A 17,367-nucleotide genomic window follows, 5' to 3' on the forward strand; every position below is an offset into this window, starting at 1 on the left:
AACAAGCATGCATGTTTAATTATTGTTCAATAATGGTCATGGCAGCTGAATAAAAAATTTGCTTTATAAAGAGCTGAGAAGGTGCTTTTTTAACACAAACTTAGATCAATGTTCAACGTTATGCATTAGCATGAACAAAAGGTGAATCGCCACTTATTAAACGTTTCCAAAGATTCTCATTCGACTAGTCAAGATTGTTCTACAAATGAGCTGAACAAGACATGTTTCCCCCAATTAAAAAGCCAATATTCCACTTAACAAATGTATATGTATAAAAGGATATTCAAAAGACGAACTAACGTTTTACTTGCGTCGCACTTCAGCTATTCCCACATGTTTAACATAAGCATGAATAAGAGCTAAATAAGTATCTTATAAAATCCTAATTCAGCTTCAGTATATTATAAGAACAGTTGATCCAATAGAGGCCAAAATAACGATTAACAAACACATTGTTCAGCAATAAATAAGCTTTGTAAAAGGGATCACACTATAGCTAACTTTCATAAAATGGACAAAATATCCGAAATTCGTGTTGAGTTCCAAATGCATTTCAAAGCTCATAAATTATGCTTTCTTAAAACTTTTGAAATAGCTGTTCAGAAAATAAACATGGTCAGTCTCCAGAAATGCAGAATTATTGTGAAAAACAAAAATAAACATTTATGCTAAGTATTCCGAGTAGGAGCAAAGTATTGACAAACAAAGCGTGATATTGACTTGATTGACATAACCCGCATAGAAAAATACAATTCGTCTTATTTTCCAAACAATAAGATTCTCCTAGCTGATATAGTTAATATATCACAAACAGTGACTTTTTTGTTGGACAATATGAGTTCCAAAGCTCTAGACTATTAATAATGGTTTTCATTATTCACAGCAAACAGTAACAGTTTATAAAACTGTTCAGAAATTGTTAAATATTATGAAACCGAAAACAGTGGCAGTACAAATTCGTGCGCAACACACTTACACATATATGCATTTCACTGTATTTTACCTTTTCATTACAGTTTGGCAAACAGTTACCCGCAATAGTATTCGTGAACAGGTTAATAAGTGAACTTAATCCACTCTTGAAAAATTCTCACAACAGCGCAAGCTTCATAAAGATTTTGAAAAAAAAAATTCAACTTAATCTTCAAACATTACAGTTTTTTGTTCTTCGGTTTATTCACAAATTTCATAACGCCAAAAATAATCATTTGTGACACCCACCCAATACCTCGTAGCGCATTTTGTATGAATATTTTTCGAATTTTGTATGAGCTGTAACATCTTAAGGACACCACCCACCCCCTCCAGAGTTATGAAATTTTTGAATGGGCTGTTTTATTCTTTTTAAAAAAAATGTTTAAAAACATATTTTGAAAAAAAAAACTTAAAAACCTACATCACTGATGTGATGTTTTTCTAGAGTGTTTGTTTTTTGCACTATCTAAATATGGAAAAAGTGAAAAGAGTTAAATCCATTTGCTGGTAGGTTTTTGGCAAAAAAAATACAGAATCAGTGTAAAATGTCCAGAATTATTTTGTTCAACAGTAGCGCTGGTAAGTAATCATTCTGAATAATCTAAAATTAGCACGTGAGTCATTTGTTTTTCTCTTAGATGCGGATTCCATCGACGGAATCGACACGGTCTGCTGTCGAACTGGCCGCCCAACTAACAATTCAGAGCCACAAACAAGCATGCATGTTTAATTATTGTTCAATAATGGTCATGGCAGCTGAATAAAAAATTTGCTTTATAAAGAGCTGAGAAGGTGCTTTTTTAACACAAACTTAGATCAATGTTCAACGTTATGCATTAGCATGAACAAAAGGTGAATCGCCACTTATTAAACGTTTCCAAAGATTCTCATTCGACTAGTCAAGATTGTTCTACAAATGAGCTGAACAAGACATGTTTCCCCCAATTAAAAAGCCAATATTCCACTTAACAAATGTATATGTATAAAAGGATATTCAAAAGACGAACTAACGTTTTACTTGCGTCGCACTTCAGCTATTCCCACATGTTTAACATAAGCATGAATAAGAGCTAAATAAGTATCTTATAAAATCCTAATTCAGCTTCAGTATATTATAAGAACAGTTGATCCAATAGAGGCCAAAATAACGATTAACAAACACATTGTTCAGCAATAAATAAGCTTTGTAAAAGGGATCACACTATAGCTAACTTTCATAAAATGGACAAAATATCCGAAATTCGTGTTGAGTTCCAAATGCATTTCAAAGCTCATAAATTATGCTTTCTTAAAACTTTTGAAATAGCTGTTCAGAAAATAAACATGGTCAGTCTCCAGAAATGCAGAATTATTGTGAAAAACAAAAATAAACATTTATGCTAAGTATTCCGAGTAGGAGCAAAGTATTGACAAACAAAGCGTGATATTGACTTGATTGACATAACCCGCATAGAAAAATACAATTCGTCTTATTTTCCAAACAATAAGATTCTCCTAGCTGATATAGTTAATATATCACAAACAGTGACTTTTTTGTTGGACAATATGAGTTCCAAAGCTCTAGACTATTAATAATGGTTTTCATTATTCACAGCAAACAGTAACAGTTTATAAAACTGTTCAGAAATTGTTAAATATTATGAAACCGAAAACAGTGGCAGTACAAATTCGTGCGCAACACACTTACACATATATGCATTTCACTGTATTTTACCTTTTCATTACAGTTTGGCAAACAGTTACCCGCAATAGTATTCGTGAACAGGTTAATAAGTGAACTTAATCCACTCTTGAAAAATTCTCACAACAGCGCAAGCTTCATAAAGATTTTGAAAAAAAAAATTCAACTTAATCTTCAAACATTACAGTTTTTTGTTCTTCGGTTTATTCACAAATTTCATAACGCCAAAAATAATCATTTGTGACACCCACCCAATACCTCGTAGCGCATTTTGTATGAATATTTTTCGAATTTTGTATGAGCTGTAACATCTTAAGGACACCACCCACCCCCTCCAGAGTTATGAAATTTTTGAATGGGCTGTTTTATTCTTTTTAAAAAAAATGTTTAAAAACATATTTTGAAAAAAAAAACTTAAAAACCTACATCACTGATGTGATGTTTTTCTAGAGTGTTTGTTTTTTGCACTATCTAAATATGGAAAAAGTGAAAAGAGTTAAATCCATTTGCTGGTAGGTTTTTGGCAAAAAAAATACAGAATCAGTGTAAAATGTCCAGAATTATTTTGTTCAACAGTAGCGCTGGTAAGTAATCATTCTGAATAATCTAAAATTAGCACGTGAGTCATTTGTTTTTCTCTTAGATGCGGATTCCATCGACGGAATCGACACGGTCTGCTGTCGAACTGGCCGAGCTCTTTCAGCAAAATGGCTGGGATCTGAGACGCTGGGAATAGATAAAATGACCGAAACCAGACGGGTGCTTCACAGAACAAAACAAGCAATGTTTTCCCGGGACGATGCACTACGCAGTTCCGTCACGATTTCCGTTAATCGGAAGCTAAAATGCTGACGTGTTTGTAAATCGGAACCCATCGGAAAATATTTCTTTAACGCCTGAAAATTTATTTGTGAGAAGTGTTGAAGTGTGGAATTACAACTGAACCTTTCCCTAATGCGAAATAATAAAATAAGTTGATTAAAAGTACAGTCCCTGGGATTTTATATTTGGCAAAGTAAGATTTTTTGAAGTTATTTTATTGTTTCACTTTTTTAATGTAATCTTTGTATCTTATAACTAGGTATCTTTAGCAAAGTTACGAATCGTATGAATGAACTATAAGAGCTATCTTATTCATCATACGTTTTGTAACTCTGCTGAAGATGCTCAAAATGTATCATTTCTATTTTATGGTTTAAATGCAAAAGAACAATAACGTAACAATAACAAATACAGTAAAACAATCATTAAGCACCGAAAACTAACTATTACACAAACATTGTTCGTTTTTCTTGAATATTTATGGTTTTAAAGTTTCTTAATTATTTGCTGTATAATAAATTTCTCAAAAAATGGACGGTATATCTACCGTTTGACAAACTGTTTATGAAAAATTTTGTTCCGAAAAATCGCCATATTTATATGGTTACATAACTTAACCGCCCATTCCCCACATTGTTATTTTCCCATTCACTGTTCAACAAATTGTCAAAAACGTTTGCCGTACGGTTGACATATTGTTATTTTGCATGTTATACGTAGTGGTCCAGATATTGTCGCAAATTGTTGTGGATGGTTTGGGGAATAGTACCAATATGGTTCATGATTATGCGGGAAGAGATAAAATATCTGAAGACAATATCAAAATTTATTTCCTGGAACTTCTAAACCTATGAAAAATTTGATGTACTCAGATCTAATGAATAGCTCGCAGCTATTGGTAAAATCTTGCAGAATCTAAATATGACATGCCAATTTTGTTCTAGTAGTTTATTTTAGATATCATTTCCAGATATTTTATGTCATATATCTATCAAGTTAATATCACTTTAAGCTATCCATATTATATTTTCTATTGCTAAGCTTTTTTCGCCTGCTCGGGATGTTTATCCGTACAAGAAAAATGGAAATTTCTTTGACAGAATTGATTAAATAAATTTCTATAGCCAGCCACATTTGAAATGACATTTCTTCACAACTGAATCAATACTGCGCTCTAAGAAAAATGATTTACTTGGCCATTTCCGAAAATAAAAATCGCATCAAGATATTCGAATATTTTTCTATTCAGGTGAGTTCTGAGGACTAACCCTTCAAATGATTCAAATATATTCATACAGAGAACTTTTACTTCAATGCATATGTAATAGGTTTATGAAAAATACAAATAAAAAAAATAATCAAACTAAAATTTATAAAATTATTTAATTTAATGAATCATTTTTGAACAAACTAAAACTTATTATGAAATTAGATTAATCATTTCAGACTGTTTTTACTTTGTGTAAATAAACATTATTTTGACCAACATCAACATAAATTTTCTCACTGTGCGCTAAAAATAGCCGACTGAACTCAGCTTGGATCAGCACTAAACAGCAGCTGAATAATATGCTTGTTCAGTTGTAGATTAGCGTACCATGTGTTGATTAGACGTTGTCGAATAGAAGCTCGAACATGGTCAATATTCAGCTATGAGAAGTTTATATTTTGCACTGGACGGTATAATCATCAATTCTAGGATGGCGCAGATGGCAAGGCATACCGCTGACGATTGGAAGGTCTCGAATTCGAATCCAGTATACAGGCGATTTTTAAATAAGATTGTTATACTATCATAATAATAGTGCACACTACATTTATAAAGTGCCTAAAAATATATTTTTTTTGTTTTTATTAGTTTTTAATTATTTTTAGACCAGCCGTATAAAAGCTGAACTTAATGCTTGTAAAACGTTTTTAAAGCTGAAAAATAAAGTTGGTATTCAACGACATGCTTTAAAGTTTCTCCAAATTTGTGTGAACAATGCTTTAACAAAGGTTGGCCATGGAAATTATTAAAATGTTATAAAACATGATGCTGGATAAAACTGCCATAATGGTGTTTGTTAAATGAGTAAATGTTAGTTGGGCGAGCTCTTTCAGCAAAATGGCTGGGATCTGAGACGCTGGGAATAGATAAAATGACCGAAACCAGACGGGTGCTTCACAGAACAAAACAAGCAATGTTTTCCCGGGACGATGCACTACGCAGTTCCGTCACGATTTCCGTTAATCGGAAGCTAAAATGCTGACGTGTTTGTAAATCGGAACCCATCGGAAAATATTTCTTTAACGCCTGAAAATTTATTTGTGAGAAGTGTTGAAGTGTGGAATTACAACTGAACCTTTCCCTAATGCGAAATAATAAAATAAGTTGATTAAAAGTACAGTCCCTGGGATTTTATATTTGGCAAAGTAAGATTTTTTGAAGTTATTTTATTGTTTCACTTTTTTAATGTAATCTTTGTATCTTATAACTAGGTATCTTTAGCAAAGTTACGAATCGTATGAATGAACTATAAGAGCTATCTTATTCATCATACGTTTTGTAACTCTGCTGAAGATGCTCAAAATGTATCATTTCTATTTTATGGTTTAAATGCAAAAGAACAATAACGTAACAATAACAAATACAGTAAAACAATCATTAAGCACCGAAAACTAACTATTACACAAACATTGTTCGTTTTTCTTGAATATTTATGGTTTTAAAGTTTCTTAATTATTTGCTGTATAATAAATTTCTCAAAAAATGGACGGTATATCTACCGTTTGACAAACTGTTTATGAAAAATTTTGTTCCGAAAAATCGCCATATTTATATGGTTACATAACTTAACCGCCCATTCCCCACATTGTTATTTTCCCATTCACTGTTCAACAAATTGTCAAAAACGTTTGCCGTACGGTTGACATATTGTTATTTTGCATGTTATACGTAGTGGTCCAGATATTGTCGCAAATTGTTGTGGATGGTTTGGGGAATAGTACCAATATGGTTCATGATTATGCGGGAAGAGATAAAATATCTGAAGACAATATCAAAATTTATTTCCTGGAACTTCTAAACCTATGAAAAATTTGATGTACTCAGATCTAATGAATAGCTCGCAGCTATTGGTAAAATCTTGCAGAATCTAAATATGACATGCCAATTTTGTTCTAGTAGTTTATTTTAGATATCATTTCCAGATATTTTATGTCATATATCTATCAAGTTAATATCACTTTAAGCTATCCATATTATATTTTCTATTGCTAAGCTTTTTTCGCCTGCTCGGGATGTTTATCCGTACAAGAAAAATGGAAATTTCTTTGACAGAATTGATTAAATAAATTTCTATAGCCAGCCACATTTGAAATGACATTTCTTCACAACTGAATCAATACTGCGCTCTAAGAAAAATGATTTACTTGGCCATTTCCGAAAATAAAAATCGCATCAAGATATTCGAATATTTTTCTATTCAGGTGAGTTCTGAGGACTAACCCTTCAAATGATTCAAATATATTCATACAGAGAACTTTTACTTCAATGCATATGTAATAGGTTTATGAAAAATACAAATAAAAAAAATAATCAAACTAAAATTTATAAAATTATTTAATTTAATGAATCATTTTTGAACAAACTAAAACTTATTATGAAATTAGATTAATCATTTCAGACTGTTTTTACTTTGTGTAAATAAACATTATTTTGACCAACATCAACATAAATTTTCTCACTGTGCGCTAAAAATAGCCGACTGAACTCAGCTTGGATCAGCACTAAACAGCAGCTGAATAATATGCTTGTTCAGTTGTAGATTAGCGTACCATGTGTTGATTAGACGTTGTCGAATAGAAGCTCGAACATGGTCAATATTCAGCTATGAGAAGTTTATATTTTGCACTGGACGGTATAATCATCAATTCTAGGATGGCGCAGATGGCAAGGCATACCGCTGACGATTGGAAGGTCTCGAATTCGAATCCAGTATACAGGCGATTTTTAAATAAGATTGTTATACTATCATAATAATAGTGCACACTACATTTATAAAGTGCCTAAAAATATATTTTTTTTGTTTTTATTAGTTTTTAATTATTTTTAGACCAGCCGTATAAAAGCTGAACTTAATGCTTGTAAAACGTTTTTAAAGCTGAAAAATAAAGTTGGTATTCAACGACATGCTTTAAAGTTTCTCCAAATTTGTGTGAACAATGCTTTAACAAAGGTTGGCCATGGAAATTATTAAAATGTTATAAAACATGATGCTGGATAAAACTGCCATAATGGTGTTTGTTAAATGAGTAAATGTTAGTTGGGCTGCGACGACATCAATGCCTACAGAAACGACTTGCCAATGATCCAGAACTGTCTGCGACGTTGCACAGGATGATAGCGGAGTATGTCTCCAAGGGATACGTCCGGCAGCTCTCGGAAGACCAACTCAGCAAGCAGTATCCCAGAGTATGGTATCTGCCAGTATTTCCGGTCGTGAATCCGAATAAACCGGGAAAGGTGAGGCTGGTTTGGGACTGCGCAGCATGCTCCTTTGGTGTTTCCCTGAATTCCACCCTGTTAAAAGGCTCCGATCAACTTTGTTCCTTGCTGTCGATCCTGTTGCAATTTAGAGAGAACATAGTTGGCCTTACCGGAGACATACGGGAAATGTTCCACCAGGTACGCATTCAAGATGACGATCAACAGTGCCAGCGCTTCCTGTGGTGGAACGAAAAAGGAGAAGTTGTGGTCTATGTAATGCAAGTCATGACCTTTGGTGCCTGCTGCTCACCCAGTTGCGCGCAATTTGTAAAAAATAGCAATGCAGAACGTTATACAGCGGAGTTTCCAAAGGCAGCTCAAATAATCCAGAAGAAGCATTACGTGGACGATATGCTTGTGAGTCTGGAGAGTGAAGAAGCAACTGTGCAGATAGCGAGAGAAGTTGAATACGTTCACCAACAAGGAGGATTTGAAATTCGAAACTGGATTAGCAATTCACCAGCGGTGCTGAAGGCCCTAAACGAAAAGGGGGTGACGTTGATGGACGATAAAGATCTGGACTTGACACCAGAAGTGAGCACCGAAAAAGTCTTGGGAATGTGGTGGTGTACTGCCTCAGACACATTTACGTACAAAATCGGATGGAATCGCTACGACCGTGCCCTCATGGAAGGGTGCAGACGCCCAACAAAACGAGAGGTGCTACGTGTGCTGATGTCTATTTTTGATCCTCTTGGGCTAATCGGTCACTTCCTGATGTTTCTGAAAGTACTGTTACAAGAAGTGTGGCGGTCTGGTGTGCAGTGGGACGAGGGAATAACCGACGATGCGTTCACGAAGTGGAAACAGTGGCTGAAGTTATTACCTCAAGTAGAGCAGGTTCATGTCCCAAGATGTTATCGATCGCCATCCCATAACATCATAGACAGAGCAGAGCTTCATACATTTGCGGATGCCAGTGAATGTGGCATGTCCGCTGTCGTCTTTTTGCGTATTATCAGGAACGGAACCATCGAATGCAGAATCGTGGCTGCAAAAACGAGAGTTGCGCCATTGAAATTTGTATCCATCCCTCGTATGGAATTACAAGCCGCTTTGGTAGGCACTAAACTGGCACATACGATTACAGATTCCCTGTCCATAGAAATATCCAAGCGGTACTACTGGACCGACTCCCGCGATGTGCTTTGTTGGTTGAATTCTGACCATCGGCGATACACACAGTACGTTGCGTTCCGTGTCAGCGAAATTCTGGATAGTACCGAAGCTAACGAGTGGTGCTGGGTACCGTCTAAGATGAACGTTGCGGATGACGGTACTAAATGGAACTCTTGGCCAGACCTCTCACCTAATAGTAGATGGTTTGCAGGTCCGGATTTCTTACGGCTACACTCGAAGGACTGGCCACGCCAACCATCAAAGAACAATTCTACGGACAAAGAACTCCGTCCTAATTTGCTCGCGAATCACACTCCATGTGAAGCTTCCATCGATGCTTACAAATTCTCCAGCTGGAAGCGCATGCTTAACGTGACAGCCTTCGTTCTCAGGTTTCTGGCCAATTGTCGTCAAAAATTGGACGGAGCTCCGACTACCACCGGACCACTAACAGCGGTCGAATTAAGTTCCGCTGAAGCATATCTTCTACGATCAGCGCAGCGTGATGGATATCCTGAAGAGATGTCCCACTTGGAAAAGTTAGGACAGAAACACAAATGCTCAGAAACGTTATCCAAGCAAAGCAGTCTGTACAAATTAACTCCGTGGCCAGATCGCCAAGGACTCATGCGAATGCGAACGCGAATTGCAGCCTGTCATTACGCTACAGAAGACGCTAAAAAGCCAATAATCTTACCGCGTGACCACCCCACTACCAACTTAATAATTGCGCACTATCATCGAAAATTTCATCACCAAAATCATGAAGCGGTGATCAACGAACTTCGTCAGAGATTCAACATCCCGCGTATCCGCTCAGCCTACGCCAAAGTGAGAAAAAACTGCCAACGATACAAGAACGATCATGCCAATCCACGTCCACCAATCATGGCAGACCTTCCATCGGCGCGACTTGAAGCATATTCGCCACCCTTCACACACACGGGTATAGACTTTTTTGGGCCATACGAAGTAGCAGTTGGAAGACGCACTGAAAAACGATGGGGAATGCTCGCAACTTGTCTAACCATTCGTGCCGTTCATATCGAAGTCGTGGCCTCTTTAAGCACTGATTCTTGCATAATGGCAATTCGCAACTTCATGTCGCGTCGAGATACACCCAGGGTGATTTACAGCGATAGGGGAACCAACTTTATCGGAGCGTCTCGTCAAATGAAAGAGGCAGCTGCAGCAGTGAATGTGGACCAAGTTATGAAGGAATTTGTAAACGTGGATACAGCTTGGTCCTTCAATCCACCCCTCGCACCACACATGGGTGGGAGCTGGGAGAGACTGATAGGAAGCGTCAAGAGAAATCTTCAAACGATAAACCCACCTCGAAACCCAACTGATGAAGTACTTCGCAACCTACTGATCGAAGTTGAAAACATCATTAACTCCAGGCCGCTCACCCACGTCCCGGTTGATGATGACTGTGCTCCCGCGCTGACACCAAACCATTTTCTCCTTGGTTCCTCAAATGGTATCAAGCCGTTCTCTACTATCGACGAAAGCAGTGCTGCTCTTCGTCAAAATATACTAGCATCGCAGGTGCTAGCCAACAGGTTCTGGAAGCGTTGGCTAAGCGACTACCTTCCCGAAATCACCAAGCGGTCAAAGTGGTTCAACCGCACCGATCCAGTAACCATAGGTGATCTGGTTGTGATACCTGACCCCAAACTACCCCGTAATTGCTGGCCCAAAGGTAAGGTAATCGAAGTACACCCAGGCAAGGACGGAGAAGTTCGCTCGGCCACTGTACGAACATCTACTGGAGTATACGTTCGAGCGGTCACCAAATTAGCAATTCTGGACGTGAGGCGCGATGAAAGTAAGCCAGTCTGAACGCTGGCGTACCTGGGGGGAGTGTGAACTGTCCTAGTGAACAGCGCGCGCCCATTATGTTTGTGCCTCCTAACAGCTCTGGCCATGCTGCTCTGGGTGCACTGATTCGGAATGACAGAGCTGCCGCCTGTCACGAGCGTGAGTAGACAAGAAACCGAAAACAAGAGAACGAGTGATACAAGTGAAATACCTACTGCTAAATTAAGTTGAATTTGGTAATAATCCTGTTAAATTAATACTTAAACCTAAAATAAGTGTATTGAAATCAGGTACATGAGCCATTCGCTTATATATATACCCAAAACTAATGTATTTCTATAACTAGTGCTTTAAACTATTGTACAAAGTATTGTGCCAACCGTTGAATCCCCAACCTACAAGATCCTACACCTAAGTCGATACGGGTAAGAGTATTTAAACTATAAAACTGCTTCGAAATACTTAAAAATAGATCATTGTAGCTGCACAGGAATACCAACACCTTTTTCAAACCCTAAGACCCATCCGGATTAGACTAGGGGAATTAAACGTAAGTCGAACCTTTGAACTTAAATGAATTATCTACAGCTAAACTACCTATATAATATAATATGTACTTATGACTACACTTATGTTAAAAGTTATGTACCAAATTACCATGCAATCTGTATTCTTAAACAAAATTTATATTTCATCCTTCATTCCATGCAGGAATTTATTAATCTCCCGTAATAAAGAGCTGTAAACTACAGATTGCTCCGGAGGTTAACTATACGGAAGAATCCACCTTTCAGTCTGAGTGACTGTTTGTCGTGACGAAATTCGACAATTTTGGTAGAGTCTCTGGAGAGATCTCTGGATAGATTCTGGTAAAATCCCTGGGGAGATTTTGGTAGAATCTCTGGAAAGATTCTGGTAGAATCTCTGAAGAGATTCCGGCAGAATCTTTGAAGAGATTCTTGAAGACTCTGGAGAGATTCCTATAGAATCTCTGGAATAATTCCGACAGAATATCTGGAAAAGTTTCGGTAGAATCTGTGGATAGATTCCGGTAGAATCTCTGGAAAGATTCCGTTAGAATCTCTGAGGAGAGTCTGGCAGAATCTCTTGAGGAGTTCCCATAGAATATCTGGAGCAATTCCAATATAATATATTGAGATATTCCAATACAATCTCTGAAAAGATTCCGATATGATTCCAGTAGTATCTCCTGGGAGATTCCTTTAGAACAACCTGGAATATTCTGGTACAATCTCTTAAGAAATTGTCGTAGAATCTCCAGATACGTTCTTGTATAATCTCTGAAGACATTCTAGTTAAATCTCTGGAGATATTCTGTTTGAATCTTTGGGGAGATTCTTGTTGAATTTCTGTAGAGATTTTGGTTGAATCTCTGAAATGATTCTAGTTAAATCTCTGTAGAGATTTCGGTAGAATCTTTGTAGATATTCTGGTAGAATCTCTGAAGAGCTTCTGGTTGAATCTCTAAAGATATTCTGGTTGAATCTCTAGAGATATTCTGATAGAATCTCTCGAGTGATTCTGGAAGAATCTCTGGGGTGATTCTGGAAGAATCTCTGCAGAAATTCTAGTAGAATCTATGGAGATATTCTGGAAGAATCTATGGAGAGATTCTGGAAGAGACTCTAGAGAGATTCTGGAAGAGTATCTGAAGAAATTATGGGATAATTTATGGAGAGTTTCTTGAAGATTCTATGGAGAGATTCTGGTAGAATCCCTGAAGAGATTTTGGTAGAATATCTGGATATATTCTGGTACAATCTCTAAAGAGATTCGGGTAGAATCACTGTAGAGATTATGGTAGAATCTCTGGAGAGATTTCAGTAGAATATCTGGAGAGATTCTGGTAGAATTCCGGTATAATTTTAAGAGATATTCTGGTAGAATCTCCAGGAAAATTTCAATTGAATCATTGGAGAGATTTCAGTTAATTCACTGTTGAGATTCCGGTGGAATCCTTGGAGAGATTGTAGAACAACTTCTGGAGAGATTCCAAAACAATCAATGAATAGATTCCTCTAGAATATCTGGAGAGATTCCAATGGAATCTCTGGAGATATTTCGAAAAAAAATCTCAAGAGAGATTCCGGTGGAGACTTGGAGAGCGGCAGGTGGATATCCGTAAAAAATCCAACTAAACAACACTGGCAACACTGCGGAAATAATTCCGATGTAGACATGAAACCAACGACAGCGACGAAGAATTGGACCACTCTGTCCCACACAGAAATCGATCCGGAAAGGAGGCCCACGTCATCGAATCGTGTTCTGTGCGTTTTGCGGTTATTGCTATTCCTCCGCCTTTTCCGTCATAATCGTCGTCTACTGGAAACTAACGCACCGCCAATCGCAGCATCATCCTATCGTCATCGTCGTCGTCATTGTGACATAAAAATGATTTTACGAGTGCGGTCAGCAACTGCAGCGCTCTCCATATCGACGACGACGTTGAAACTGACGCGGCTTTCCACTGCCTCCCAACTTATGCGCTCTCAGATACGGCTCATACCGAGAAGGAAACCCAAAAACTTTGACCGAGTGTTCCACCTAAAAAAGCATGGAGACAATCCCTCCGGAATTGCGCACAGGACCGTAACCTTCTCGGCTGCTGCTTGCGTTTGGATTTCCGGGGGGAAAATTGAACAAACATCACTCGACTTTATGCGGCGAACTGAACGAAGGCTGCGGTCGTTGCCGGTGATGCGTTTCTGCTCGTTGGCCATCACCGCATCCACCGTGCTCAACTTCGCTTCTTGCTGTCTATGCTCCAGAGAGTACTTTGCGGTTAGCGTTTTGATGGTTTTTGAGCTTCCTTATGAGGGGCGATATGGTTTTATGGCTTTTTTCGCTTTGTCCGGTGATGCGCTTGCATTTGGAAGATTGTTCCAAAATTGAATTGTTTTTCTGAGCGGAACAAGCGAGATGGAGTTTTAGCGCAAACACAGGACGGATGCCATGCTGCCTTTATTTGAGGCGCTTTTTTGCTACAATTGCTGCAATTGTTACCAAGTTTTCGAGGAAGGAAATGTAATAAACTTATACATCAACATCAAATTAGATTGGAGTATTTTGAAAACTGGTTTTAAAGTTTTTTTTCAATAACGATGATTCTATTGATATACGGGTTATTGATTGAATACTGTAATAACATATTTGAATTAAATATTATTACGCAATAATGCGACATGAGTACATCACTCAAAATAACGAAATTTTCGAGCCCCCTTCTATTCGAACGGTATTTCCTTACTCCTCGATGTTTGTAAAACAGTCAAGAATCTCCTCCCTCCTATGAGTGTGACGTACTTGATTGACGACCCCAATTAGTTTTAATTATTATTCTAAATCTCCTGAGCTAAAAAGTAAATAAAAACAATTGTTTTTTTACCAGCTAGAAATCATATTTCATATAATAGAAGCATGTACTTTAAATAAGACATTCCATCGAGGAGTAAAATGAACTGCCTGACCTCTGACAATTGAACCATAAATAAACACCTCGTTCGGAACTCCAATCGTACAGTGGAAAAAAGCGCGGATTTAATGGATCAAACTTTTTGGAATCATTCTTCGTCGGAACCATTGTCACCATCATCGTCCTGCCCTTTCGCAAGCGAATCCAAATCGAAATGTAACCTCGGCCTTTTGCACTGCATCTGTACTTACCGCCCCTCTCTAGCCCCCCACTGTACGAATACCGACACATGAATACATTGTTCCGAAACAATCGTCGTCCCCTCCTCGTGTGTGGTGTGGCTCTCGGCCAGAAACAACATCGAGACATGGCCCGACTCGGCCTCTGCGTTTTACGAAGAACCGCAACAGACCGACGACGACGACAACGACGACATACGCACTCTGACTCGTGTACTGCAAACTGCAGTCGAATGGCGGGAGGATGTGGAAGATCCAAGCGGGGAGAAAGCCCAACACGGGGCAGACATGATATATTGCTGATTCAATCGCACCTTTAGATCTCTCTTTGGCAGGAGCAGCAGCAACAGCAACCACGGTGTGTCTGAAACCAATAGCCGAAAAAATGGCCATTAATTCTCCATTAGTCCTGGCAATTTAAAAAAGTTTCATCAAAGGAAATGAGAGTTATAGAGATTTGAAGATCTAATTTTCAGGTTTTTTTTGGGTTTAAGAAAAACTCCTGTACAAACAAATCAAATACATCCACATCTATAGAGGACCACCGTATACTTGGTGCACGGGTGAATCTTTCTCGACCATAGCTTTTTCCAAAGCCCATGTATAACTTCCACTGATACTGCGTCTCCGTATTTCACGACCATCCTTGTTATATTCTGTTAACAGTAATCCGAGGTAGACGAACTCATCAACAACCTCGGAAGTATCCCCGTGTATCGTAAAGGTGGTAAAGATCTGCCTGCATTTGAAATCCACGAAGCAAACAAATTGGCTGGATCTTGTGAAAATCGTTCCTCGTTTGTTAGACCCGGCTGTACGTGGAGACATCTCCATTCGACATGGCTGTCGTCGGAGCCACGCATTTTACGAAGGATCCGCAGATCGTCTTCAATTAGATCGACCCATCTCACTGCGCTCCACGTTGATTGTGCTGGTCGGATTGTTTTCGATAACAATTTACACTGGGTTGTTGTTCGGCATTCTGAAGACATGCCCAGCCTACCACAACCTCCCATTTTTACGAGGTACACTCCGCCGTACATAGATGATCCGCAACACCTTTCGTACGAAAAACACCAAAGGCACGTTGATCCTCTGTACGTAGGGTCCATGTTTCGTGCCCATAGAGGAGTACCGGTCTAATCAGCGTCTTTTAGATGGTTAACTTCGTGTGAAGGTGAACTTTGCTCGATCGAAGAGTTCCGTGGAGTTCAAAGTAGGTACGATTTCCAGCAACGATGCGTCTCTGGATTTCTCTGCTGGTGTCGTTGGCGGTGATCACCAGTGAGTCCAAGGAAATGAATTCATCGACCTTCTCGATTTCATCACCGTCAATATGAACTCGAGGTGGGTGAGCGTGTCGTTATTTCTCTTAATCTCGCTATCATGTCCTTCGTCCTTGATACATTGATGTTCAGGCCGATTCGCCTTACTTCAGTTCTTAGTCGAATGTACGTATCCGCCATTGTTTCAAAGTTTCGAGCTTCAATATCAATTTCGACTGCGAAACCAAGTAGCATAACGGGCTTTCTGAAGATTGTGTCACTCGCATCTATCCCCGTTCTTCTTCTAACACTTTCTAACTCAATGTTGAAACAGTAAAAACAAAAGGCCTTCACCTGATCGTAACCCTCTACAAGAACCGAAGAGACTCGAGCGTCTCCCTCCATCCCCTCCATCATCGCCTTGATGAGTCTTATTAGTTTGTCCAGGAAACCGCATTCGCCCTTTTTGTAGATAGGGCATTAAACACATTTTTTCCACTGGTGCAGACAGGCGGCCAACCTATGTGGGCCCATTTTGTATTTGTATTTGTATTTGTATTATTTTGATGATTATGATTTTGATGAGTTCAGCTCCAATACCATCTTTGTCTGTCACATTGTTGTTCCTGAGCTTGTGGATGGCATCTTTAACGTCCCTCAATGTAAGAGCAGCTTGGTTTCTTTAATCCGCCGTGCTGACTTAGTCATTTCATCCGCTGATATGATCTCTGTCCCATTCAGGTGTTCGTCGTAGTGCCTCTTCCATCGTTCGATCACCTGAAAGTCCGTCCGTCAAGATTCTGCCATCCTTATCCCTAAATATTTCGACTCGTGGCATGAAGTCTTTTCGAGATGCTTTCAGCTTCTCGTAGAACTTTAGCGTTTCTTGTAAACGATGCATTTACTCCAGTTCTAAACAATCAACTTTCGTCACGTTCCTTGCTGTACCATTGCAGCCCGCACTGCGTTCATCGTTGATCCAAACGTTACATGTGCTCCTTTCGACGTATCCGCACTGTGCCAAAATTTCGGTTATTATAAAACTTTCATGGAACTCAGACCTTTTTAGGAAAACGTTCAGACATCTGATTTCTAAACTGTCCTCGGCAAAGTTGTAGCTAATGAATCTATCTAACACATCAAATCAAATTAGTTATAAAATGTTTGAACTAGTTGTTAGTTTATCTCAACATTTATTTTTATAAACAAAGTGTGGAAATAGGGGAACTTACGTATTCTCGGCAGTCTAAGCCGATGCCGTGCTTCTTTTGTAATTCTCTCGGGCATCAGCAGACAAATTACGTGTTCGTTTGTTTACATTTATACGCTGCTCAATCCTCTATCGATTCACACCGACAGACTTGTTAAAACCTTTCTGAAAACGTTTTTGCAACGCTGCGAACATCTCTTGTCAGTGTGACTAGTGTCGACAGCAGCGCTGCCAGATATACAGATTTCTCTGTATTACACAGATA

General features: G+C 38.4%; 1 long non-coding RNA gene across 1 annotated transcript; it reads left to right on the top strand.

Moving 5' to 3' along the window:
- Positions 1–3,102: 3,102 nt before the first annotated feature.
- On the top strand, positions 3,103–3,645 carry LOC110674447. Its single transcript, XR_002498874.1, has 2 exons — positions 3,103–3,240; positions 3,300–3,645. It is a non-coding gene; the product is annotated as an uncharacterized LOC110674447 (long non-coding RNA).
- The last annotated feature ends 13,722 nt before the right edge of the window (positions 3,646–17,367 follow it).

This window comes from Aedes aegypti, chromosome 1 (genome assembly GCF_002204515.2).
Source record: "Aedes aegypti strain LVP_AGWG chromosome 1, AaegL5.0 Primary Assembly, whole genome shotgun sequence".
Taxonomy (NCBI): Eukaryota; Metazoa; Arthropoda; class Insecta; order Diptera; family Culicidae; genus Aedes; species Aedes aegypti.